The sequence below is a fragment of the Oncorhynchus clarkii genome, unplaced genomic scaffold, assembly GCF_045791955.1.
Source record: "Oncorhynchus clarkii lewisi isolate Uvic-CL-2024 unplaced genomic scaffold, UVic_Ocla_1.0 unplaced_contig_34_pilon_pilon, whole genome shotgun sequence".
Lineage (NCBI taxonomy): Eukaryota > Metazoa > Chordata > Actinopteri > Salmoniformes > Salmonidae > Oncorhynchus > Oncorhynchus clarkii.
The window spans coordinates 1-21,574 of NW_027260936.1; the positions used below are offsets into that span (position 1 = coordinate 1).

A 21,574-nucleotide genomic window follows, 5' to 3' on the forward strand; every position below is an offset into this window, starting at 1 on the left:
GTCTTTCTGAACTTGCATTTTCCTTGACTTTCCATGACATGTTCGACCTGAGGACAAAACACTCACAGAGCCAAAACAGCTTAGTCTGAAGACATCCTCATAGTACCCATAAAGTTTGTAGAAACATGTCAAACGATGTTAAAATGAATCCTCAGGTTGTCTAATGTCTTAATAATTGATCATATTTCAACCGGACAATAGCGTGTTCAATAGAAAGGAAAAACAACGGTCACGCTCCCAAACCAGCACTGCATGCTTCCTAAGGACTGACAGAAAGGTCTCGTTCTTTGTAATTTTTCAGAAAAGAAGCCTGAAACAATGTCTAAAGACTGTTGACATCTAGTGGAAGCCATAGGAACTGCAATCTGGGTCCGAACCCATTAGAAACTCAATAAGCATTCAATTGAAAACTACCCACATCAAAAGAAAATCGCACTTCCTTGAATGATTTTCCTCAGGTTTTCGCCTGCCGTATCAGTTCTGTTATACTCACAGACAGGATTTTAACAGTTTTGGAAACTTTAGAGTGTTTTATATCCACATCTACCAATTATATGCATATCCGAGCTTCTGGGCCTGAGTAACAGGGCACGCTTCTCATCCATATGCCGAAATACTGCCTCCAAGCAAAAAGAAGTTCAACTCCCTGTTCGAAGACTGATTTAAGTCTGTCAATCACACAGCATCATCTTATTTAGGAATTTGCAGTGTGCCATGCTTCTGTGAGAGACAACTGTGATCTTAAGCAGCATTGGGTTGGTGGTTTCTGTAAAGCCACATTGGTTCTTGTGCTGATTCATTGACTTCGCTGTGTAAAGAAGGCAGAGATTGCACACATAAAATCCCTGACCACGACGTGATTTGAACACTCAACCTTCTGATCTGGAGTCAGACGCGCTACCTTTGCGCCACGAGGTCTTGTACAATGTGTTTTTTGGAGGGGATGCCTAGTTCAGATTTCGTTGACTGTATCATTTGGAATGAAGACCTGGTTCTCTGGAGAAATGTACCATCTGACAATGCCCCCTCGTCAGCACGTGCCTCTGCCCGGCGGGTTAGGTGTATGAAAATAAGCAAAAGCAGAGCCCGGATAGCTCAGTCGGTAGAGCATCAGACTTTTAATCTGAGGGTCCAGGGTTCAAGTCCCTGTTCGGGCGATCCTTTAATGTTCACCTTTCTTCACTACGCTGTCTTTCTGAACTTGCATTTTCCTTGACTTTCCATGACATGTTCGACCTGAGGACAAAACACTCACAGAGCCAAAACAGCTTAGTCTGAAGACATCCTCATAGTACCGATAAAGTTTGTAGAAACATGTCAAACGATGTTAAAATGAATCCTCAGGTTGTCTATTGTCTTAATAATTGATAATATTTAAACCGGACAATAGCGTATTCAATAGAAAGGAAAAACAACGGTCACGCTCCCAAACCAGCACTGCATGCTTCCTAAGCACTGACAGAAAGGTCTCGTTCTTCGTAATTTTTCAGAAAAGAAGCCTGAAACAATGTCTAAAGACTGTTGACATCTAGTGGAAGCCATAGGAACTGCAATCTGGGTCCGAACCCATTAGAAACTCAATAAGCATTCAATTGAAAACTACCCACATCAAAAAAAAATCGCACTTCCTGGAATGATTTTCCTCAGGTTTTCGCCTATCAGTTCTGTTATACTCACAGACAGGATTTTAACAGTTTTGGAAACTTTAGAGTGTTTTATATCCACATCTACCAATTATATGCATATCCGAGCTTCTGGGCCTGAGTAACAGGGCACGCTTCTCATCCATATGCCGAAATACTGCCTCCAAGCCAAAAGAAGTTCAACTCCCTGTTCGAAGACTGTCAATCACACAGCATCATCTTATTTAGGAATTTGCAGTGTGCCATGCTTCTGTGAGAGACAATTGTGATCTTAAGCAGCATTGGTTTTGTGGTTTCTGTAAAGCCACATTGGTTCTTGTGCTGATTCATTGACTTTGCTGTGTAAAGAAGGCAGAGATTGCACAGATAAAATCCCTGACCACGACGTGATTTGAACACGCAACCTTCTGATCTGGAGTCAGACGCGCTACCTTTGCGCCACGAGGTCTTGTACAATGTGTTTTTTGGAGGGGATGCCTAGTTCAGATTTCGTTGACTGTATCATTTGGAATGAAGACCTGGTTCTCTGGAGAAATGTACCATCTGACAATGCCCCCTCGTCAGCACGTGCCTCTGCCCGGCGGGTTAGGTGTATGAAAATAAGCAAAAGCAGAGCCCGGATAGCTCAGTCGGTAGAGCATCAGACTTTTAATCTGAGGGTCCAGGGTTCAAGTCCCTGTTCGGGCGATCCTTTAATGTTCACCTTTCTTCACTACGCTGTCTTTCTGAACTTGCATTTTCCTTGACTTTCCATGACATGTTCGACCTGAGGACAAAACACTCACAGAGCCAAAACAGCTTAGTCTGAAGACATCCTCATAGTACCGATAAAGTTTGTAGAAACATGTCAAACGATGTTAAAATGAATCCTCAGGTTGTCTATTGTCTTAATAATTGATCATATTTCAACCGGACAATAGCGTGTTCAATAGAAAGGAAAAACAACGGTCACGCTCCCAAACCAGCACTGCATGCTTCCTAAGCACTGACAGAAAGGTCTCGTTCTTCGTAATTTTTCAGAAAAGAATCCTGAAACAATGTCTAAAGACTGTTGACATCTAGTGGAAGCCATAGGAACTGCAATCTGGGTCCGAACCCATTAGAAACTCAATAAGCATTCAATTGAAAACTACCCACATCAAAAAAAAATCGCACTTCCTGGAATGATTTTCCTCAGATTTTCGCCTGCCGTATCAGTTCTGTTATACTCACAGACAGGATTTTAACAGTTTTGGAAACTTTAGAGTGTTTTATATCCACATCTACCAATTATATGCATATCCGAGCTTCTGGGCCTGAGTAACAGGGCACGCTTCTCATCCATATGCCGAAATACTGCCTCCAAGCCAAAAGAGGTTCAACTCCCTGTTCGAAGACTGATTTAAGTCTGTCAATCACACAGCATCATCTTATTTAGGAATTTGCAGTGTGCCATGCTTCTGTGAGAGACAATTGTGATCTTAAGCAGCATTGGTTTTGTGGTTTCTGTAAAGCCACATTGGTTCTTGTGCTGATTCATTGACTTCGCTGTGTAAAGAAGGCAGATATGGCACAGATAAAATCCCTGACCACAAAGTGATTTGAACACGCAACCTTCTTATCTGGAGTCAGACGCGCTACCTTTGCGCCACGAGGTCTTGTACAATGTGTTTTTTGGAGGGGATACCTAGTTCAGATTTCGTTGACTGTATCATTTGGAATGAAGACTTGGTTCTCTGGGGAAATGTACCATCTGACAATGCCCCCTCGTCAGCACGTGCCTCTGCCCGGCGGGTTAGGTGTATGAAAATAAGCAAAAGCAGAGCCCGTATAGCTCAGTCGGTAGAGCATCAGACTTTTAATCTGAGGGTCCAGGGTTCAAGTCCCTGTTCGGGCGATCCTTTAATGTTCACCTTTCTTCACTACGCTGTCTTTCTGAACTTGCATTTTCCTTGACTTTCCATGACATGTTCGACCTGAGGACAAAACACTCACAGAGCCAAAACAGCTTAGTCTGAAAACATCCTCATAGTACCGATAAAGTTTGTAGAAACATGTCAAACGATGTTAAAATGAATCCTCAGGTTGTCTATTGTCTTAATAATTGATCATATTTCAACCGGACAATAGCGTGTTCAATAGAAAGGAAAAACAACGGTCACGCTCCCAAACCAGCACTGCATGCTTCCTAAGCACTGACAGAAAGGTCTCGTTCTTCGTAATTTTTCAGAAAAGAATCCTGAAACAATGTCTAAAGACTGTTGACATCTAGTGGAAGCCATAGGAACTGCAATCTGGGTCCGAACCCATTAGAAACTCAATAAGCATTCAATTGAAAACTACCCACATCAAAAAAAAATCGCACTTCCTGGAATGATTTTCCTCAGGTTTTCGCCTATCAGTTCTGTTATACTCACAGACAGGATTTTAACAGTTTTGGAAACTTTAGAGTGTTTTATATCCACATCTACCAATTATATGCATATCCGAGCTTCTGGGCCTGAGTAACAGGGCACGCTTCTCATCCATATGCCGAAATACTGCCTCCAAGCCAAAAGAAGTTCAACTCCCTGTTCGAAGACTGATTTAAGTCTGTCAATCACACAGCATCATCTTATTTAGGAATTTGCAGTGTGCCATGCTTCTGTGAGAGACAATTGTGATCTTAAGCAGCATTGGTTTTGTGGTTTCTGTAAAGCCACATTGGTTCTTGTGCTGATTCATTGACTTCGCTGTGTAAAGAAGGCAGAGATTGCACACATAAAATCCCTGACCACGACGTGATTTGAACACGCAACCTTCTGATCTGGAGTCAGACGCGCTACCTTTGCGCCACGAGGTCTTGTACAATGTGTTTTTTGGAGGGGATGCCTAGTTCAGATTTCGTTGACTGTATCATTTGGAATGAAGACCTGGTTCTCTGGAGAAATGTACCATCTGACAATGCCCCCTCGTCAGCACGTGCCTCTGCCCGGCGGGTTAGGTGTATGAAAATAAGCAAAAGCAGAGCCCGGATAGCTCAGTCGGTAGAGCATCAGACTTTTAATCTGAGGGTCCAGGGTTCAAGTCCCTGTTCGGGCGATCCTTTAATGTTCGTCTTTCTGAACTTGCATTTTCCTTGACTTTCCATGACATGTTCGACCTGAGGACAAAACACTCACAGAGCCAAAACAGCTTAGTCTGAAAACATCCTCATAGTACCGATAAAGTTTGTAGAAACATGTCAAACGATGTTAAAATGAATCCTCAGGTTGTCTATTGTCTTAATAATTGATCATATTTCAACCGGACAATAGCGTGTTCAATAGAAAGGAAAAACAACGGTCACGCTCCCAAACCAGCACTGCATGCTTCCTAAGGACTGACAGAAAGGTCTCGTTCTTTGTAATTTTTCAGAAAAGAAGCCTGAAACAATGTCTAAAGACTGTTGACATCTAGTGGAAGCCATAGGAACTGCAATCTGGGTCCGAACCCATTAGAAACTCAATAAGCGTTCAATTGAAAACTACCCACATCAAAAAAAAATCGCACTTCCTGGAATGATTTTCCTCAGATTTTCGCCTGCCGTATCAGTTCTGTTATACTCACAGACAGGATTTTAACAGTTTTGGAAACTTTAGAGTGTTTTATATCCACATCTACCAATTATATGCATATCCGAGCTTCTGGGCCTGAGTAACAGGGCACGCTTCTCATCCATATGCCGAAATACTGCCTCCAAGCCAAAAGAGGTTCAACTCCCTGTTCGAAGACTGATTTAAGTCTGTCAATCACACAGCATCATCTTATTTAGGAATTTGCAGTGTGCCATGCTTCTGTGAGAGACAATTGTGATCTTAAGCAGCATTGGTTTTGTGGTTTCTGTAAAGCCACATTGGTTCTTGTGCTGATTCATTGACTTCGCTGTGTAAAGAAGGCAGAGATTGCACAGATAAAATCCCTGACCACGACGTGATTTGAACACGCAACCTTCTGATCTGGAGTCAGACGCGCTACCTTTGCGCCACGAGGTCTTGTACAATGTGTTTTTTGGAGGGGATGCCTAGTTCAGATTTCGTTGACTGTATCATTTGGAATGAAGACCTGGTTCTCTGGAGAAATGTACCATCTGACAATGCCCCCTCGTCAGCACGTGCCTCTGCCCGGCGGGTTAGGTGTATGAAAATAAGCAAAAGCAGAGCCCGGATAGCTCAGTCGGTAGAGCATCAGACTTTTAATCTGAGGGTCCAGGGTTCAAGTCCCTGTTCGGGCGATCCTTTAATGTTCGTCTTTCTGAACTTGCATTTTCCTTGACTTTCCATGACATGTTCGACCTGAGGACAAAACACTCACAGAGCCAAAACAGCTTAGTCTGAAAACATCCTCATAGTACCGATAAAGTTTGTAGAAACATGTCAAACGATGTTAAAATGAATCCTCAGGTTGTCTATTGTCTTAATAATTGATCATATTTCAACCGGACAATAGCGTGTTCAATAGAAAGGAAAAACAACGGTCACGCTCCCAAACCAGCACTGCATGCTTCCTAAGGACTGACAGAAAGGTCTCGTTCTTTGTAATTTTTCAGAAAAGAAGCCTGAAACAATGTCTAAAGACTGTTGACATCTAGTGGAAGCCATAGGAACTGCAATCTGGGTCCGAACCCATTAGAAACTCAATAAGCGTTCAATTGAAAACTACCCACATCAAAAACAAATCGCACTTCCTGGAATGATTTTCCTCAGATTTTCGCCTATCAGTTCTGTTATACTCACAGACAGGATTTTAACAGTTTTGGAAACTTTAGAGTGTTTTATATCCACATCTACCAATTATATGCATATCCAAGCTTCTGGGCCTGAGTAACAGGGCACGCTTCTCATCCATATGCCGAAATACTGCCTCCAAGCCAAAAGAAGTTCAACTCCCTGTTCGAAGACTGATTTAAGTCTGTCAATCACACAGCATCATCTTATTTAGGAATTTGCAGTGTGCCATGCTTCTGTGAGAGACAATTGTGATCTTAAGCAGCATTGGTTTTGTGGTTTCTGTAAAGCCACATTGGTTCTTGTGCTGATTCATTGACTTCGCTGTGTAAAGAAGGCAGAGATTGCACAGATAAAATCCCTGACCACGACGTGATTTGAACACTCAACCTTCTGATCTGGAGTCAGACGCGCTACCTTTGCGCCACGAGGTCTTGTACAATGTGTTTTTTGGAGGGGATGCCTAGTTCAGATTTCGTTGACTGTATCATTTGGAATGAAGACCTGGTTCTCTGGAGAAATGTACCATCTGACAATGCCCCCTCGTCAGCACGTGCCTCTGCCCGGCGGGTTAGGTGTATGAAAATAAGCAAAAGCAGAGCCCGGATAGCTCAGTCGGTAGAGCATCAGACTTTTAATCTGAGGGTCCAGGGTTCAAGTCCCTGTTCGGGCGATCCTTTAATGTTCGTCTTTCTGAACTTGCATTTTCCTTGACTTTCCATGACATGTTCGACCTGAGGACAAAACACTCACAGAGCCAAAACAGCTTAGTCTGAAAACATCCTCATAGTACCGATAAAGTTTGTAGAAACATGTCAAACGATGTTAAAATGAATCCTCAGGTTGTCTATTGTCTTAATAATTGATCATATTTCAACCGGACAATAGCGTGTTCAATAGAAAGGAAAAACAACGGTCACGCTCCCAAACCAGCACTGCATGCTTCCTAAGGACTGACAGAAAGGTCTCGTTCTTTGTAATTTTTCAGAAAAGAAGCCTGAAACAATGTCTAAAGACTGTTGACATCTAGTGGAAGCCATAGGAACTGCAATCTGGGTCCGAACCCATTAGAAACTCAATAAGCGTTCAATTGAAAACTACCCACATCAAAAAAAAATCGCACTTCCTGGAATGATTTTCCTCAGATTTTCGCCTGCCGTATCAGTTCTGTTATACTCACAGACAGGATTTTAACAGTTTTGGAAACTTTAGAGTGTTTTATATCCACATCTACCAATTATATGCATATCCGAGCTTCTGGGCCTGAGTAACAGGGCACGCTTCTCATCCATATGCCGAAATACTGCCTCCAAGCCAAAAGAAGTTCAACTCCCTGTTCGAAGACTGATTTAAGTCTGTCAATCACACAGCATCATCTTATTTAGGAATTTGCAGTGTGCCATGCTTCTGTGAGAGACAATTGTGATCTTAAGCAGCATTGGTTTTGTGGTTTCTGTAAAGCCACATTGGTTCTTGTGCTGATTCATTGACTTCGCTGTGTAAAGAAGGCAGAGATTGCACACATAAAATCCCTGACCACGACGTGATTTGAACACGCAACCTTCTGATCTGGAGTCAGACGCGCTACCTTTGCGCCACGAGGTCTTGTACAATGTGTTTTTTGGAGGGGATGCCTAGTTCAGATTTCGTTGACTGTATCATTTGGAATGAAGACCTGGTTCTCTGGAGAAATGTACCATCTGACAATGCCCCCTCGTCAGCACGTGCCTCTGCCCGGCGGGTTAGGTGTATGAAAATAAGCAAAAGCAGAGCCCGGATAGCTCAGTCGGTAGAGCATCAGACTTTTAATCTGAGGGTCCAGGGTTCAAGTCCCTGTTCGGGCGATCCTTTAATGTTCGTCTTTCTGAACTTGCATTTTCCTTGACTTTCCATGACATGTTCGACCTGAGGACAAAACACTCACAGAGCCAAAACAGCTTAGTCTGAAGACATCCTCATAGTACCGATAAAGTTTGTAGAAACATGTCAAACGATGTTAAAATGAATCCTCAGGTTGTCTATTGTCTTAATAATTGATCATATTTCAACCGGACAATAGCGTATTCAATAGAAAGGAAAAACAACGGTCACGCTCCCAAACCAGCACTGCATGCTTCCTAAGCACTGACAGAAAGGTCTCGTTCTTCGTAATTTTTCAGAAAAGAAGCCTGAAACAATGTCTAAAGACTGTTGACATCTAGTGGAAGCCATAGGAACTGCAATCTGGGTCCGAACCCATTAGAAACTCAATAAGCATTCAATTGAAAACTACCCACATCAAAAAAAAATCGCACTTCCTGGAATGATTTTCCTCAGGTTTTCGCCTATCAGTTCTGTTATACTCACAGACAGGATTTTAACAGTTTTGGAAACTTTAGAGTGTTTTATATCCACATCTACCAATTATATGCATATCCGAGCTTCTGGGCCTGAGTAACAGGGCACGCTTCTCATCCATATGCCGAAATACTGCCTCCAAGCCAAAAGAAGTTCAACTCCCTGTTCGAAGACTGATTTAAGTCTGTCAATCACACAGCATCATCTTATTTAGGAATTTGCAGTGTGCCATGCTTCTGTGAGAGACAATTGTGATCTTAAGCAGCATTGGTTTTGTGGTTTCTGTAAAGCCACATTGGTTCTTGTGCTGATTCATTGACTTCGCTGTGTAAAGAAGGCAGAGATTGCACAGATAAAATCCCTGACCACGACGTGATTTGAACACGCAACCTTCTGATCTGGAGTCAGACGCGCTACCTTTGCGCCACGAGGTCTTGTACAATGTGTTTTTTGGAGGGGATGCCTAGTTCAGATTTCGTTGACTGTATCATTTGGAATGAAGACCTGGTTCTCTGGAGAAATGTACCATCTGACAATGCCCCCTCGTCAGCACGTGCCTCTGCCCGGCGGGTTAGGTGTATGAAAATAAGCAAAAGCAGAGCCCGGATAGCTCAGTCGGTAGAGCATCAGACTTTTAATCTGAGGGTCCAGGGTTCAAGTCCCTGTTCGGGCGATCCTTTAATGTTCACCTTTCTTCTCTGTCTTTCTGAACTTGCATTTTCCTTGACTTTCCATGACATGTTCGACCTGAGGACAAAACACTCACAGAGCCAAAACAGCTTAGTCTGAAGACATCCTCATAGTACCGATAAAGTTTGTAGAAACATGTCAAACGATGTTAAAATGAATCCTCAGGTTGTCTATTGTCTTAATAATTGATCATATTTCAACCGGACAATAGCGTGTTCAATAGAAAGGAAAAACAACGGTCACGCTCCCAAACCAGCACTGCATGCTTCCTAAGGACTGACAGAAAGGTCTCGTTCTTTGTAATTTTTCAGAAAAGAAGCCTGAAACAATGTCTAAAGACTGTTGACATCTAGTGGAAGCCATAGGAACTGCAATCTGGGTCCGAACCCATTAGAAACTCAATAAGCGTTCAATTGAAAACTACCCACATCAAAAAAAAATTGCACTTCCTGGAATGATTTTCCTCAGATTTTCGCCTGCCGTATCAGTTCTGTTATACTCACAGACAGGATTTTAACAGTTTTGGAAACTTTAGAGTGTTTTATATCCACATCTACCAATTATATGCATATCCGAGCTTCTTGGCCTGAGTAACAGGGCACGCTTCTCATCCATATGTCGAAATACTGCCTCCAAGCCAAAAGAAGTTCAACTCCCTGTTCAAAGACTGATTTAAGTCTGTCAATCACACAGCATCATCTTATTTAGGAATTTGCAGTGTGCCATGCTTCTGTGAGAGACAATTGTGATCTTAAGCAGCATTGGTTTTGTGGTTTCTGTAAAGCCACATAGGTTCTTGTGCTGATTCATTGACTTCGCTGTGTAAAGAAGGCAGAGATTGCACAGATAAAATCCCTGACCACGACGTGATTTGAACACGCAACCTTCTGATCTGGAGTCAGACGCGCTACCTTTGCGCCACGAGGTCTTGTACAATGTGTTTTTTGGAGGGGATGCCTAGTTCAGATTTCGTTGACTGTATCATTTGGAATGAAGACCTGGATCTCTGGAGAAATGTACCATCTGACAATGCCCCCTCGTCAGCACGTGCCTCTGCCCGGCGGGTTAGGTGTATGAAAATAAGCAAAAGCAGAGCCCGGATAGCTCAGTCGGTAGAGCATCAGACTTTTAATCTGAGGGTCCAGGGTTCAAGTCCCTGTTTGGGCGATCCTTTAATGTTCACCTTTCTTCACTACGCTGTCTTTCTGAACTTGCATTTTCCTTGACTTTCCATGACATGTTCGACCTGAGGACAAAACACTCACAGAGCCAAAACAGCTTAGTCTGAAGACATCCTCATAGTACCGATAAAGTTTGTAGAAACATGTCAAACGATGTTAAAATGAATCCTCAGGTTGTCTATTGTCTTAATAATTGATAATATTTCAACCGGACAATAGCGTATTCAATAGAAAGGAAAAACAACGGTCACGCTCCCAAACCAGCACTGCATGCTTCCTAAGCACTGACAGAAAGGTCTCGTTCTTCGTAATTTTTCAGAAAAGAAGCCTGAAACAATGTCTAAAGACTGTTGACATCTAGTGGAAGCCATAGGAACTGCAATCTGGGTCCGAACCCATTAGAAACTCAATAAGCATTCAATTGAAAACTACCCACATCAAAAAAAAATCGCACTTCCTGGAATGATTTTCCTCAGGTTTTCGCCTATCAGTTCTGTTATACTCACAGACAGGATTTTAACAGTTTTGGAAACTTTAGAGTGTTTTATATCCACATCTACCAATTATATGCATATCCGAGCTTCTGGGCCTGAGTAACAGGGCACGCTTCTCATCCATATGCCGAAATACTGCCTCCAAGCCAAAAGAAGTTCAACTCCCTGTTCGAAGACTGATTTAAGTCTGTCAATCACACAGCATCATCTTATTTAGGAATTTGCAGTGTGCCATGCTTCTGTGAGAGACAATTGTGATCTTAAGCAGCATTGGTTTGGTGGTTTCTGTAAAGCCACATTGGTTCTTGTGCTGATTCATTGACTTCGCTGTGTAAAGAAGGCAGAGATTACACACATAAAATCCCTGACCACGACATGATTTGAACACGCAACCTTCTGATCTGGAGTCAGACGCGCTACCTTTGCGCCACGAGGTCTTGTACAATGTGTTTTTTGGAGGGGATGCCTAGTTCAGATTTCGTTGACTGTATCATTTGGAATGAAGACCTGGTTCTCTGGAGAAATGTACCATCTGACAATGCCCCCTCGTCAGCACGTGCCTCTGCCCGGCGGGTTAGGTGTATGAAAATAAGCAAAAGCAGAGCCCGGATAGCTCAGTCGGTAGAGCATCAGACTTTTAATCTGAGGGTCCAGGGTTCAAGTCCCTGTTCGGGCGATCCTTTAATGTTCACCTTTCTTCACTACGCTGTCTTTCTGAACTTGCATTTTCCTTGACTTTCCATGACATGTTCGACCTGAGGACAAAACACTCACAGAGCCAAAACAGCTTAGTCTGAAAACATCCTCATAGTACCGATAAAGTTTGTAGAAACATGTCAAACGATGTTAAAATGAATCCTCAGGTTGTCTATTGTCTTAATAATTGATCATATTTCAACCGGACAATAGCGTGTTCAATAGAAAGGAAAAACAACGGTCACGCTCCCAAACCAGCACTGCATGCTTCCTAAGGACTGACAGAAAGGTCTCGTTCTTTGTAATTTTTCAGAAAAGAAGCCTGAAACAATGTCTAAAGACTGTTGACATCTAGTGGAAGCCATAGGAACTGCAATCTGGGTCCGAACCCATTAGAAACTCAATAAGCATTCAATTGAAAACTACCCACATCAAAAAAAAATCGCACTTCCTGGAATGATTTTCCTCAGATTTTCGCCTGCCGTATCAGTTCTGTTATACTCACAGACAGGATTTTAACAGTTTTGGAAACTTTAGAGTGTTTTATATCCACATCTACCAATTATATGCATATCCGAGCTTCTGGGCCTGAGTAACAGGGCACGCTTCTCATCCATATGCCGAAATACTGCCTCCAAGCCAAAAGAAGTTCAACTCCCTGTTCGAAGACTGATTTAAGTCTGTCAATCACACAGCATCATCTTATTTAGGAATTTGCAGTGTGCCATGCTTCTGTGAGAGACAATTGTGATCTTAAGCAGCATTGGTTTTGTGGTTTCTGTAAAGCCACATTGGTTCTTGTGCTGATTCATTGACTTCGCTGTGTAAAGAAGGCAGAGATTGCACAGATAAAATCCCTGACCACGACGTGATTTGAACACGCAACCTTCTGATCTGGAGTCAGACGCGCTACCTTTGCGCCACGAGGTCTTGTACAATGTGTTTTTTGGAGGGGATGCCTAGTTCAGATTTCGTTGACTGTATCATTTGGAATGAAGACCTGGTTCTCTGGAGAAATGTACCATCTGACAATGCCCCCTCGTCAGCACGTGCCTCTGCCCGGCGGGTTAGGTGTATGAAAATAAGCAAAAGCAGAGCCCGGATAGCTCAGTCGGTAGAGCATCAGACTTTTAATCTGAGGGTCCAGGGTTCAAGTCCCTGTTCGGGCGATCCTTTAATGTTCACCTTTCTTCACTACGCTGTCTTTCTGAACTTGCATTTTCCTTGACTTTCCATGACATGTTCGACCTGAGGACAAAACACTCACAGAGCCAAAACAGCTTAGTCTGAAGACATCCTCATAGTACCGATAAAGTTTGTAGAAACATGTCAAACGATGTTAAAATGAATCCTCAGGTTGTCTATTGTCTTAATAATTGATAATATTTCAACCGGACAATAGCGTATTCAATAGAAAGGAAAAACAACGGTCACGCTCCCAAACCAGCACTGCATGCTTCCTAAGCACTGACAGAAAGGTCTCGTTCTTCGTAATTTTTCAGAAAAGAAGCCTGAAACAATGTCTAAAGACTGTTGACATCTAGTGGAAGCCATAGGAACTGCAATCTGGGTCCGAACCCATTAGAAACTCAATAAGCATTCAATTGAAAACTACCCACATCAAAAAAAATCGCACTTCCTGGAATGATTTTCCTCAGGTTTTCGCCTGCCGTATCAGTTCTGTTATACTCACAGACAGGATTTTAACAGTTTTGGAAACTTTAGAGTGTTTTATATCCACATCTACCAATTATATGCATATCCGAGCTTCTGGGCCTGAGTAACAGGGCACGCTTCTCATCCATATGCCGAAATACTGCCTCCAAGCCAAAAGAAGTTCAACTCCCTGTTCGAAGACTGATTTAAGTCTGTCAATCACACAGCATCATCTTATTTAGGAATTTGCAGTGTGCCATGCTTCTGTGAGAGACAATTGTGATCTTAAGCAGCATTGGTTTGGTGGTTTCTGTAAAGCCACATTGGTTCTTGTGCTGATTCATTGACTTCGCTGTGTAAAGAAGGCAGAGATTGCACACATAAAATCCCTGACCACGACATGATTTGAACACGCAACCTTCTGATCTGGAGTCAGACGCGCTACCTTTGCGCCACGAGGTCTTGTACAATGTGTTTTTTGGAGGGGATGCCTAGTTCAGATTTCGTTGACTGTATCATTTGGAATGAAGACCTGGTTCTCTGGGGAAATGTACCATCTGACAATGCCCCCTCGTCAGCACGTGCCTCTGCCCGGCGGGTTAGGTGTATGAAAATAAGCAAAAGCAGAGCCCGGATAGCTCAGTCGGTAGAGCATCAGACTTTTAATCTGAGGGTCCAGGGTTCAAGTCCCTGTTCGGGCGATCCTTTAATGTTCACCTTTCTTCACTACGCTGTCTTTCTGAACTTGCATTTTCCTTGACTTTCCATGACATGTTCGACCTGAGGACAAAACACTCACAGAGCCAAAACAGCTTAGTCTGAAGACATCCTCATAGTACCGATAAAGTTTGTAGAAACATGTCAAACGATGTTAAAATGAATCCTCAGGTTGTCGATTGTCTTAATAATTGATAATATTTCAACCGGACAATAGCGTATTCAATAGAAAGGAAAAACAACGGTCACGCTCCCAAACCAGCACTGCATGCTTCCTAAGCACTGACAGAAAGGTCTCGTTCTTCGTAATTTTTCAGAAAAGAAGCCTGAAACAATGTCTAAAGACTGTTGACATCTAGTGGAAGCCATAGGAACTGCAATCTGGGTCCGAACCCATTAGAAACTCAATAAGCATTCAATTGAAAACTACCCACATCAAAAAAAAATCGCACTTCCTGGAATGATTTTCCTCAGGTTTTCGCCTGCCGTATCAGTTCTGTTATACTCACAGACAGGATTTTAACAGTTTTGGAAACTTTAGAGTGTTTTATATCCACATCTACCAATTATATGCATATCCGAGCTTCTGGGCCTGAGTAACAGGGCACGCTTCTCATCCATATGCCGAAATACTGCCTCCAAGCCAAAAGAAGTTCAACTCCCTGTTCGAAGACTGATTTAAGTCTGTCAATCACACAGCATCATCTTATTTAGGAATTTGCAGTGTGCCATGCTTCTGTGAGAGACAATTGTGATCTTAAGCAGCATTGGGTTGGTGGTTTCTGTAAAGCCACATTGGTTCTTGTGCTGATTCATTGACTTCGCTGTGTAAAGAAGGCAGAGATTGCACACATAAAATCCCAGACCACGACGTGATTTGAACACGCAACCATCTGATCTGGAGTCAGACACGCTACCTTTGCGCCACGAGGTCTTGTACAATGTGTTTTTTGGAGGGGATGCCTAGTTCAGATTTCGTTGACTGTATCATTTGGAATGAAGACCTGGTTCTCTGGGGAAATGTACCATCTGACAATGCCCCCTCGTCAGCACGTGCCTCTGCCCGGCAGGTTAGGTGTATGAAAATAAGCAAAAGCAGAGCCCGGATAGCTCAGTCGGTAGAGCATCAGACTTTTAATCTGAGGGTCCAGGGTTCAAGTCCCTGTTTGGGCGATCCTTTAATGTTCACCTTTCTTCACTACGCTGTCTTTCTGAACTTGCATTTTCCTTGACTTTCCATGACATGTTCGACCTGAGGACAAAACACTCACAGAGCCAAAACAGCTTAGTCTGAAGACATCCTCATAGTACCGATAAAGTTTGTAGAAACATGTCAAACGATGTTAAAATGAATCCTCAGGTTGTCGATTGTCTTAATAATTGATAATATTTCAACCGGACAATAGCGTATTCAATAGAAAGGAAAAACAACGGTCACGCTCCCAAACCAGCACTGCATGCTTCCTAAGCACTGACAGAAAGGTCTCGTTCTTCGTAATTTTTCAGAAAAGAAGCCTGAAACAATGTCTAAAGACTGTTGACATCTAGTGGAAGCCATAGGAACTGCAATCTGGGTCCGAACCCATTAGAAACTCAATAAGCATTCAATTGAAAACTACCCACATCAAAAAAAAATCGCACTTCCTGGAATGATTTTCCTCAGGTTTTCGCCTGCCGTATCAGTTCTGTTATACTCACAGACAGGATTTTAACAGTTTTGGAAACTTTAGAGTGTTTTATATCCACATCTACCAATTATATGCATATCCGAGCTTCTGGGCCTGAGTAACAGGGCACGCTTCTCATCCATATGCCGAAATACTGCCTCCAAGCCAAAAGAAGTTCAACTCCCTGTTCGAAGACTGATTTAAGTCTGTCAATCACACAGCATCATCTTATTTAGGAATTTGCAGTGTGCCATGCTTCTGTGAGAGACAATTGTGATCTTAAGCAGCATTGGTTTTGTGGTTTCTGTAAAGCCACATTGGTTCTTGTGCTGATTCATTGACTTCGCTGTGTAAAGAAGGCAGAGATTGCACAGATAAAATCCCTGACCACGACGTGATTTGAACACGCAACCTTCTGATCTGGAGTCAGACGCGCTACCTTTGCGCCACGAGGTCTTGTACAATGTGTTTTTTGGAGGGGATGCCTAGTTCAGATTTCGTTGACTGTATCATTTGGAATGAAGACCTGGTTCTCTGGGGAAATGTACCATCTGACAATGCCCCCTCGTCAGCACGTGCCTCTGCCCGGCGGGTTAGGTGTATGAAAATAAGCAAAAGCAGAGCCCGGATAGCTCAGTCGGTAGAGCATCAGACTTTTAATCTGAGGGTCCAGGGTTCAAGTCCCTGTTCGGGCGATCCTTTAATGTTCACCTTTCTTCACTACGCTGTCTTTCTGAACTTGCATTTTCCTTGACTTTCCATGACATGTTCGACCTGAGGACAAAACACTCACAGAGCCAAAACAGCTTAGTCTGAAGACATCCTCATAGTACCGATAAAGTTTGTAGAAACATGTCAAACGATGTTAAAATGAATCCTCAGGTTGTCTATTGTCTTAATAATTGATAATATTTCAACCGGACAATAGCGTATTCAATAGAAAGGAAAAACAACGGTCACGCTCCCAAACCAGCACTGCATGCTTCCTAAGGACTGACAGAAAGGTCTCGTTCTTTGTAATTTTTCAGAAAAGAAGCCTGAAACAATGTCTAAAGACTGTTGACATCTAGTGGAAGCCATAGGAACTGCAATCTGGGTCCGAACCCATTAGAAACTCAATAAGCATTCAATTGAAAACTACCCACATCAAAAAAAATCGCACTTCCTGGAATGATTTTCCTCAGGTTTTCGCCTATCAGTTCTGTTATACTCACAGACAGGATTTTAACAGTTTTGGAAACTTTAGAGTGTTTTATATCCACATCTACCAATTATATGCATATCCGAGCTTCTGGGCCTGAGTAACAGGGCACGCTTCTCATCCATATGCCGAAATACTGCCTCCAAGCCAAAAGAAGTTCAACTCCCTGTTCGAAGACTGATTTAAGTCTGTCAATCACACAGCATCATCTTATTTAGGAATTTGCAGTGTGCCATGCTTCTGTGAGAGACAATTGTGATCTTAAGCAGCATTGGTTTTGTGGTTTCTGTAAAGCCACATTGGTTCTTGTGCTGATTCATTGACTTCGCTGTGTAAAGAAGGCAGAGATTGCACAGATAAAATCCCTGACCACGACGTGATTTGAACACGCAACCTTCTGATCTGGAGTCAGACGCGCTACCTTTGCGCCACGAGGTCTTGTACAATGTGTTTTTTGGAGGGGATGCCTAGTTCAGATTTCGTTGACTGTATCATTTGGAATGAAGACCTGGTTCTCTGGAGAAATGTACCATCTGACAATGCCCCCTCGTCAGCACGTGCCTCTGCCCGGCGGGTTAGGTGTATGAAAATAAGCAAAAGCAGAGCCCGGATAGCTCAGTCGGTAGAGCATCAGACTTTTAATCTGAGGGTCCAGGGTTCAAGTCCCTGTTCGGGCGATCCTTTAATGTTCGTCTTTCTGAACTTGCATTTTCCTTGACTTTCCATGACATGTTCGACCTGAGGACAAAACACTCACAGAGCCAAAACAGCTTAGTCTGAAGACATCCTCATAGTACCCATAAAGTTTGTAGAAACATGTCAAACGATGTTAAAATGAATCCTCAGGTTGTCGATTGTCTTAATAATTGATAATATTTCAACCGGACAATAGCGTATTCAATAGAAAGGAAAAACAACGGTCACGCTCCCAAACCAGCACTGCATGCTTCCTAAGCACTGACAGAAAGGTCTCGTTCTTCGTAATATTTCAGAAAAGAAGCCTGAAACAATGTCTAAAGACTGTTGACATCTAGTGGAAGCCATAGGAACTGCAATCTGGGTCCGAACCCATTAGAAACTCAATAAGCATTCAATTGAAAACTACCCACATCAAAAAAAATCGCACTTCCTGGAATGATTTTCCTCAGGTTTTCGCCTGCCGTATCAGTTCTGTTATACTCACAGACAGGATTTTAACAGTTTTGGAAACTTTAGAGTGTTTTATATCCACATCTACCAATTATATGCATATCCGAGCTTCTGGGCCTGAGTAACAGGGCACGCTTCTCATCCATATGCCGAAATACTGCCTCCAAGCCAAAAGAAGTTCAACTCCCTGTTCGAAGACTGATTTAAGTCTGTCAATCACACAGCATCATCTTATTTAGGAATTTGCAGTGTGCCATGCTTCTGTGAGAGACAATTGTGATCTTAAGCAGCATTGGTTTGGTGGTTTCTGTAAAGCCACATTGGTTCTTGTGCTGATTCATTGACTTCGCTGTGTAAAGAAGGCAGAGATTGCACACATAAAATCCCAGACCACGACGTGATTTGAACACGCAACCTTCTGATCTGGAGTCAGACGCGCTACCTTTGCGCCACGAGGTCTTGTACAATGTGTTTTTTGGAGGGGATGCCTAGTTCAGATTTCGTTGACTGTATCATTTGGAATGAAGACCTGGTTCTCTGGGGAAATGTACCATCTGACAATGCCCCCTCGTCAGCACGTGCCTCTGCCCGGCGGGTTAGGTGTATGAAAATAAGCAAAAGCAGAGCCCGGATAGCTCAGTCGGTAGAGCATCAGACTTTTAATCTGAGGGTCCAGGGTTCAAGTCCCTGTTCGGGCGATCCTTTAATGTTCACCTTTCTTCACTACGCTGTCTTTCTGAACTTGCATTTTCCTTGACTTTCCATGACATGTTCGACCTGAGGACAAAACACTCACAGAGCCAAAACAGCTTAGTCTGAAGACATCCTCATAGTACCGATAAAGTTTGTAGAAACATGTCAAACGATGTTAAAATGAATCCTCAGGTTGTCGATTGTCTTAATAATTGATAATATTTCAACCGGACAATAGCGTATTCAATAGAAAGGAAAAACAACGGTCACGCTCCCAAACCAGCACTGCATGCTTCCTAAGCACTGACAGAAAGGTCTCGTTCTTCGTAATTTTTCAGAAAAGAAGCCTGAAACAATGTCTAAAGACTGTTGACATCTAGTGGAAGCCATAGGAACTGCAATCTGGGTCCGAACCCATTAGAAACTCAATAAGCATTCAATTGAAAACTACCCACATCAAAAAAAATCGCACTTCCTGGAATGATTTTCCTCAGGTTTTCGCCTATCAGTTCTGTTATACTCACAGACAGGATTTTAACAGTTTTGGAAACTTTAGAGTGTTTTATATCCACATCTACCAATTATATGCATATCCGAGCTTCTGGGCCTGAGTAACAGGGCACGCTTCTCATCCATATGCCGAAATACTGCCTCCAAGCCAAAAGAAGTTCAACTCCCTGTTCGAAGACTGATTTAAGTCTGTCAATCACACAGCATCATCTTATTTAGGAATTTGCAGTGTGCCATGCTTCTGTGAGAGACAATTGTGATCTTAAGCAGCATTGGTTTGGTGGTTTCTGTAAAGCCACATTGGTTCTTGTGCTGATTCATTGACTTCGCTGTGTAAAGAAGGCAGAGATTGCACACATAAAATCCCTGACCACGACGTGATTTGAACACGCAACCTTCTGATCTGGAGTCAGACGCGCTACCTTTGCGCCACGAGGTCTTGTACAATGTGTTTTTTGGAGGGGATGCCTAGTTCAGATTTCGTTGACTGTATCATTTGGAATGAAGACCTGGTTCTCTGGGGAAATGTACCATCTGACAATGCCCCCTCGTCAGCACGTGCCTCTGCCCGGCGGGTTAGGTGTATGAAAATAAGCAAAAGCAGAGCCCGGATAGCTCAGTCGGTAGAGCATCAGACTTTTAATCTGAGGGTCCAGGGTTCAAGTCCCTGTTCGGGCGATCCTTTAATGTTCACCTTTCTTCACTACGCTGTCTTTCTGAACTTGCATTTTCCTTGACTTTCCATGACATGTTCGACCTGAGGACAAAACACTCACAGAGCCAAAACAGCTTAGTCTGAAGACATCCTCATAGTACCGATAAAGTTTGTAGAAACATGTCAAACGATGTTAAAATGAATCCTCAGGTTGTCGATTGTCTTAATAATTGATAATATTTCAACCGGACAATAGCGTATTCAATAGAAAGGAAAAACAACGGTCACGCTCCCAAACCAGCACTGCATGCTTCCTAAGGACTGACAGAAAGGTCTCGTTCTTTGTAATTTTTCAGAAAAGAAGCCTGAAACAATGTCTAAAGACTGTTGACATCTAGTGGAAGCCATAGGAACTGCAATCTGGGTCCGAACCCATTAGAAACTCAATAAGCATTCAATTGAAAACTACCCACATCAAAAAAAATCGCACTTCCTGGAATTATTTTCCTCAGGTTTTCGCCTATCAGTTCTGTTATACTCACAGACAGGATTTTAACAGTTTTGGAAACTTTAGAGTGTTTTATATCCACATCTACCAATTATATGCATATCCGAGCTTCTGGGCCTGAGTAACAGGGCACGCTTCTCATCCATATGCCGAAATACTGCCTCCAAGCCAAAAGAAGTTCAACTCCCTGTTCGAAGACTGATTTAAGTCTGTCAATCACACAGCATCATCTTATTTAGGAATTTGCAGTGTGCCATGCTTCTGTGAGAGACAATTGTGATCTTAAGCAGCATTGGGTTGGTGGTTTCTGTAAAGCCACATTGGTTCTTGTGCTGATTCATTGACTTCGCTGTGTAAAGAAGGCAGAGATTGCACAGATAAAATCCCTGACCACGACGTGATTTGAACACGCAACCTTCTGATCTGGAGTCAGACGCGCTACCTTTGCGCCACGAGGTCTTGTACAATGTGTTTTTTGGAGGGGATGCCTAGTTCAGATTTCGTTGACTGTATCATTTGGAATGAAGACCTGGTTCTCTGGAGAAATGTACCATCTGACAATGCCCCCTCGTCAGCACGTGCCTCTGCCCGGCGGGTTAGGTGTATGAAAATAAGCAAAAGCAGAGCCCGGATAGCTCAGTCGGTAGAGCATCAGACTTTTAATCTGAGGGTCCAGGGTTCAAGTCCCTGTTCGGGCGATCCTTTAATGTTCGTCTTTCTGAACTTGCATTTTCCTTGACTTTCCATGACATGTTCGACCTGAGGACAAAACACTCACAGAGCCAAAACAGCTTAGTCTGAAGACATCCTCATAGTACCGATAAAGTTTGTAGAAACATGTCAAACGATGTTAAAATGAATCCTCAGGTTGTCTATTGTCTTAATAATTGATCATATTTCAACCGGACAATAGCGTATTCAATAGAAAGGAAAAACAACGGTCACGCTCCCAAACCAGCACTGCATGCTTCCTAAGCACTGACAGAAAGGTCTCGTTCTTTGTAATTTTTCAGAAAAGAAGCCTGAAACAATGTCTAAAGACTGTTGACATCT

General features: G+C 42.8%; 35 non-coding genes across 35 annotated transcripts; 18 read left to right on the forward strand and 17 right to left on the reverse strand.

The window, feature by feature from the left end:
- Positions 1-846: 846 nt before the first annotated feature.
- On the reverse strand, positions 847-918 carry trnaw-cca (transfer RNA tryptophan (anticodon CCA)). Its single transcript has one exon. It is a non-coding gene; the product is annotated as a tRNA-Trp (tRNA).
- A 166-nt stretch (positions 919-1,084) lies between these two features.
- On the forward strand, positions 1,085-1,157 carry trnak-uuu (transfer RNA lysine (anticodon UUU)). The gene has a single exon. It is a non-coding gene; the product is annotated as a tRNA-Lys (tRNA).
- Positions 1,158-2,019: 862 nt separating this feature from the next.
- Positions 2,020-2,091, reverse strand: trnaw-cca (transfer RNA tryptophan (anticodon CCA)). Its single transcript has one exon. It is a non-coding gene; the product is annotated as a tRNA-Trp (tRNA).
- A 166-nt stretch (positions 2,092-2,257) lies between these two features.
- On the forward strand, positions 2,258-2,330 carry trnak-uuu (transfer RNA lysine (anticodon UUU)). The gene has a single exon. It is a non-coding gene; the product is annotated as a tRNA-Lys (tRNA).
- A 1,116-nt stretch (positions 2,331-3,446) lies between these two features.
- trnak-uuu (transfer RNA lysine (anticodon UUU)) lies at positions 3,447-3,519 on the forward strand. The gene has a single exon. It is a non-coding gene; the product is annotated as a tRNA-Lys (tRNA).
- Positions 3,520-4,392: 873 nt separating this feature from the next.
- trnaw-cca (transfer RNA tryptophan (anticodon CCA)) lies at positions 4,393-4,464 on the reverse strand. The gene has a single exon. It is a non-coding gene; the product is annotated as a tRNA-Trp (tRNA).
- A 166-nt stretch (positions 4,465-4,630) lies between these two features.
- On the forward strand, positions 4,631-4,703 carry trnak-uuu (transfer RNA lysine (anticodon UUU)). Its single transcript has one exon. It is a non-coding gene; the product is annotated as a tRNA-Lys (tRNA).
- An 860-nt stretch (positions 4,704-5,563) lies between these two features.
- trnaw-cca (transfer RNA tryptophan (anticodon CCA)) lies at positions 5,564-5,635 on the reverse strand. The gene has a single exon. It is a non-coding gene; the product is annotated as a tRNA-Trp (tRNA).
- A 166-nt stretch (positions 5,636-5,801) lies between these two features.
- trnak-uuu (transfer RNA lysine (anticodon UUU)) lies at positions 5,802-5,874 on the forward strand. The gene has a single exon. It is a non-coding gene; the product is annotated as a tRNA-Lys (tRNA).
- Positions 5,875-6,729: 855 nt separating this feature from the next.
- trnaw-cca (transfer RNA tryptophan (anticodon CCA)) lies at positions 6,730-6,801 on the reverse strand. Its single transcript has one exon. It is a non-coding gene; the product is annotated as a tRNA-Trp (tRNA).
- Positions 6,802-6,967: 166 nt separating this feature from the next.
- Positions 6,968-7,040, forward strand: trnak-uuu (transfer RNA lysine (anticodon UUU)). Its single transcript has one exon. It is a non-coding gene; the product is annotated as a tRNA-Lys (tRNA).
- An 860-nt stretch (positions 7,041-7,900) lies between these two features.
- trnaw-cca (transfer RNA tryptophan (anticodon CCA)) lies at positions 7,901-7,972 on the reverse strand. Its single transcript has one exon. It is a non-coding gene; the product is annotated as a tRNA-Trp (tRNA).
- A 166-nt stretch (positions 7,973-8,138) lies between these two features.
- trnak-uuu (transfer RNA lysine (anticodon UUU)) lies at positions 8,139-8,211 on the forward strand. Its single transcript has one exon. It is a non-coding gene; the product is annotated as a tRNA-Lys (tRNA).
- An 855-nt stretch (positions 8,212-9,066) lies between these two features.
- trnaw-cca (transfer RNA tryptophan (anticodon CCA)) lies at positions 9,067-9,138 on the reverse strand. Its single transcript has one exon. It is a non-coding gene; the product is annotated as a tRNA-Trp (tRNA).
- A 166-nt stretch (positions 9,139-9,304) lies between these two features.
- Positions 9,305-9,377, forward strand: trnak-uuu (transfer RNA lysine (anticodon UUU)). The gene has a single exon. It is a non-coding gene; the product is annotated as a tRNA-Lys (tRNA).
- An 873-nt stretch (positions 9,378-10,250) lies between these two features.
- On the reverse strand, positions 10,251-10,322 carry trnaw-cca (transfer RNA tryptophan (anticodon CCA)). Its single transcript has one exon. It is a non-coding gene; the product is annotated as a tRNA-Trp (tRNA).
- Positions 10,323-10,488: 166 nt separating this feature from the next.
- On the forward strand, positions 10,489-10,561 carry trnak-uuu (transfer RNA lysine (anticodon UUU)). The gene has a single exon. It is a non-coding gene; the product is annotated as a tRNA-Lys (tRNA).
- An 873-nt stretch (positions 10,562-11,434) lies between these two features.
- On the reverse strand, positions 11,435-11,506 carry trnaw-cca (transfer RNA tryptophan (anticodon CCA)). Its single transcript has one exon. It is a non-coding gene; the product is annotated as a tRNA-Trp (tRNA).
- Positions 11,507-11,672: 166 nt separating this feature from the next.
- Positions 11,673-11,745, forward strand: trnak-uuu (transfer RNA lysine (anticodon UUU)). The gene has a single exon. It is a non-coding gene; the product is annotated as a tRNA-Lys (tRNA).
- Positions 11,746-12,623: 878 nt separating this feature from the next.
- Positions 12,624-12,695, reverse strand: trnaw-cca (transfer RNA tryptophan (anticodon CCA)). The gene has a single exon. It is a non-coding gene; the product is annotated as a tRNA-Trp (tRNA).
- A 166-nt stretch (positions 12,696-12,861) lies between these two features.
- Positions 12,862-12,934, forward strand: trnak-uuu (transfer RNA lysine (anticodon UUU)). The gene has a single exon. It is a non-coding gene; the product is annotated as a tRNA-Lys (tRNA).
- An 877-nt stretch (positions 12,935-13,811) lies between these two features.
- On the reverse strand, positions 13,812-13,883 carry trnaw-cca (transfer RNA tryptophan (anticodon CCA)). Its single transcript has one exon. It is a non-coding gene; the product is annotated as a tRNA-Trp (tRNA).
- Positions 13,884-14,049: 166 nt separating this feature from the next.
- Positions 14,050-14,122, forward strand: trnak-uuu (transfer RNA lysine (anticodon UUU)). The gene has a single exon. It is a non-coding gene; the product is annotated as a tRNA-Lys (tRNA).
- Positions 14,123-15,000: 878 nt separating this feature from the next.
- trnaw-cca (transfer RNA tryptophan (anticodon CCA)) lies at positions 15,001-15,072 on the reverse strand. The gene has a single exon. It is a non-coding gene; the product is annotated as a tRNA-Trp (tRNA).
- A 166-nt stretch (positions 15,073-15,238) lies between these two features.
- trnak-uuu (transfer RNA lysine (anticodon UUU)) lies at positions 15,239-15,311 on the forward strand. Its single transcript has one exon. It is a non-coding gene; the product is annotated as a tRNA-Lys (tRNA).
- An 878-nt stretch (positions 15,312-16,189) lies between these two features.
- Positions 16,190-16,261, reverse strand: trnaw-cca (transfer RNA tryptophan (anticodon CCA)). Its single transcript has one exon. It is a non-coding gene; the product is annotated as a tRNA-Trp (tRNA).
- A 166-nt stretch (positions 16,262-16,427) lies between these two features.
- Positions 16,428-16,500, forward strand: trnak-uuu (transfer RNA lysine (anticodon UUU)). Its single transcript has one exon. It is a non-coding gene; the product is annotated as a tRNA-Lys (tRNA).
- An 872-nt stretch (positions 16,501-17,372) lies between these two features.
- On the reverse strand, positions 17,373-17,444 carry trnaw-cca (transfer RNA tryptophan (anticodon CCA)). The gene has a single exon. It is a non-coding gene; the product is annotated as a tRNA-Trp (tRNA).
- A 166-nt stretch (positions 17,445-17,610) lies between these two features.
- Positions 17,611-17,683, forward strand: trnak-uuu (transfer RNA lysine (anticodon UUU)). The gene has a single exon. It is a non-coding gene; the product is annotated as a tRNA-Lys (tRNA).
- Positions 17,684-18,542: 859 nt separating this feature from the next.
- Positions 18,543-18,614, reverse strand: trnaw-cca (transfer RNA tryptophan (anticodon CCA)). The gene has a single exon. It is a non-coding gene; the product is annotated as a tRNA-Trp (tRNA).
- A 166-nt stretch (positions 18,615-18,780) lies between these two features.
- Positions 18,781-18,853, forward strand: trnak-uuu (transfer RNA lysine (anticodon UUU)). The gene has a single exon. It is a non-coding gene; the product is annotated as a tRNA-Lys (tRNA).
- Positions 18,854-19,725: 872 nt separating this feature from the next.
- Positions 19,726-19,797, reverse strand: trnaw-cca (transfer RNA tryptophan (anticodon CCA)). Its single transcript has one exon. It is a non-coding gene; the product is annotated as a tRNA-Trp (tRNA).
- A 166-nt stretch (positions 19,798-19,963) lies between these two features.
- On the forward strand, positions 19,964-20,036 carry trnak-uuu (transfer RNA lysine (anticodon UUU)). Its single transcript has one exon. It is a non-coding gene; the product is annotated as a tRNA-Lys (tRNA).
- An 872-nt stretch (positions 20,037-20,908) lies between these two features.
- Positions 20,909-20,980, reverse strand: trnaw-cca (transfer RNA tryptophan (anticodon CCA)). Its single transcript has one exon. It is a non-coding gene; the product is annotated as a tRNA-Trp (tRNA).
- A 166-nt stretch (positions 20,981-21,146) lies between these two features.
- Positions 21,147-21,219, forward strand: trnak-uuu (transfer RNA lysine (anticodon UUU)). Its single transcript has one exon. It is a non-coding gene; the product is annotated as a tRNA-Lys (tRNA).
- Positions 21,220-21,574: the final 355 nt, after the last annotated feature.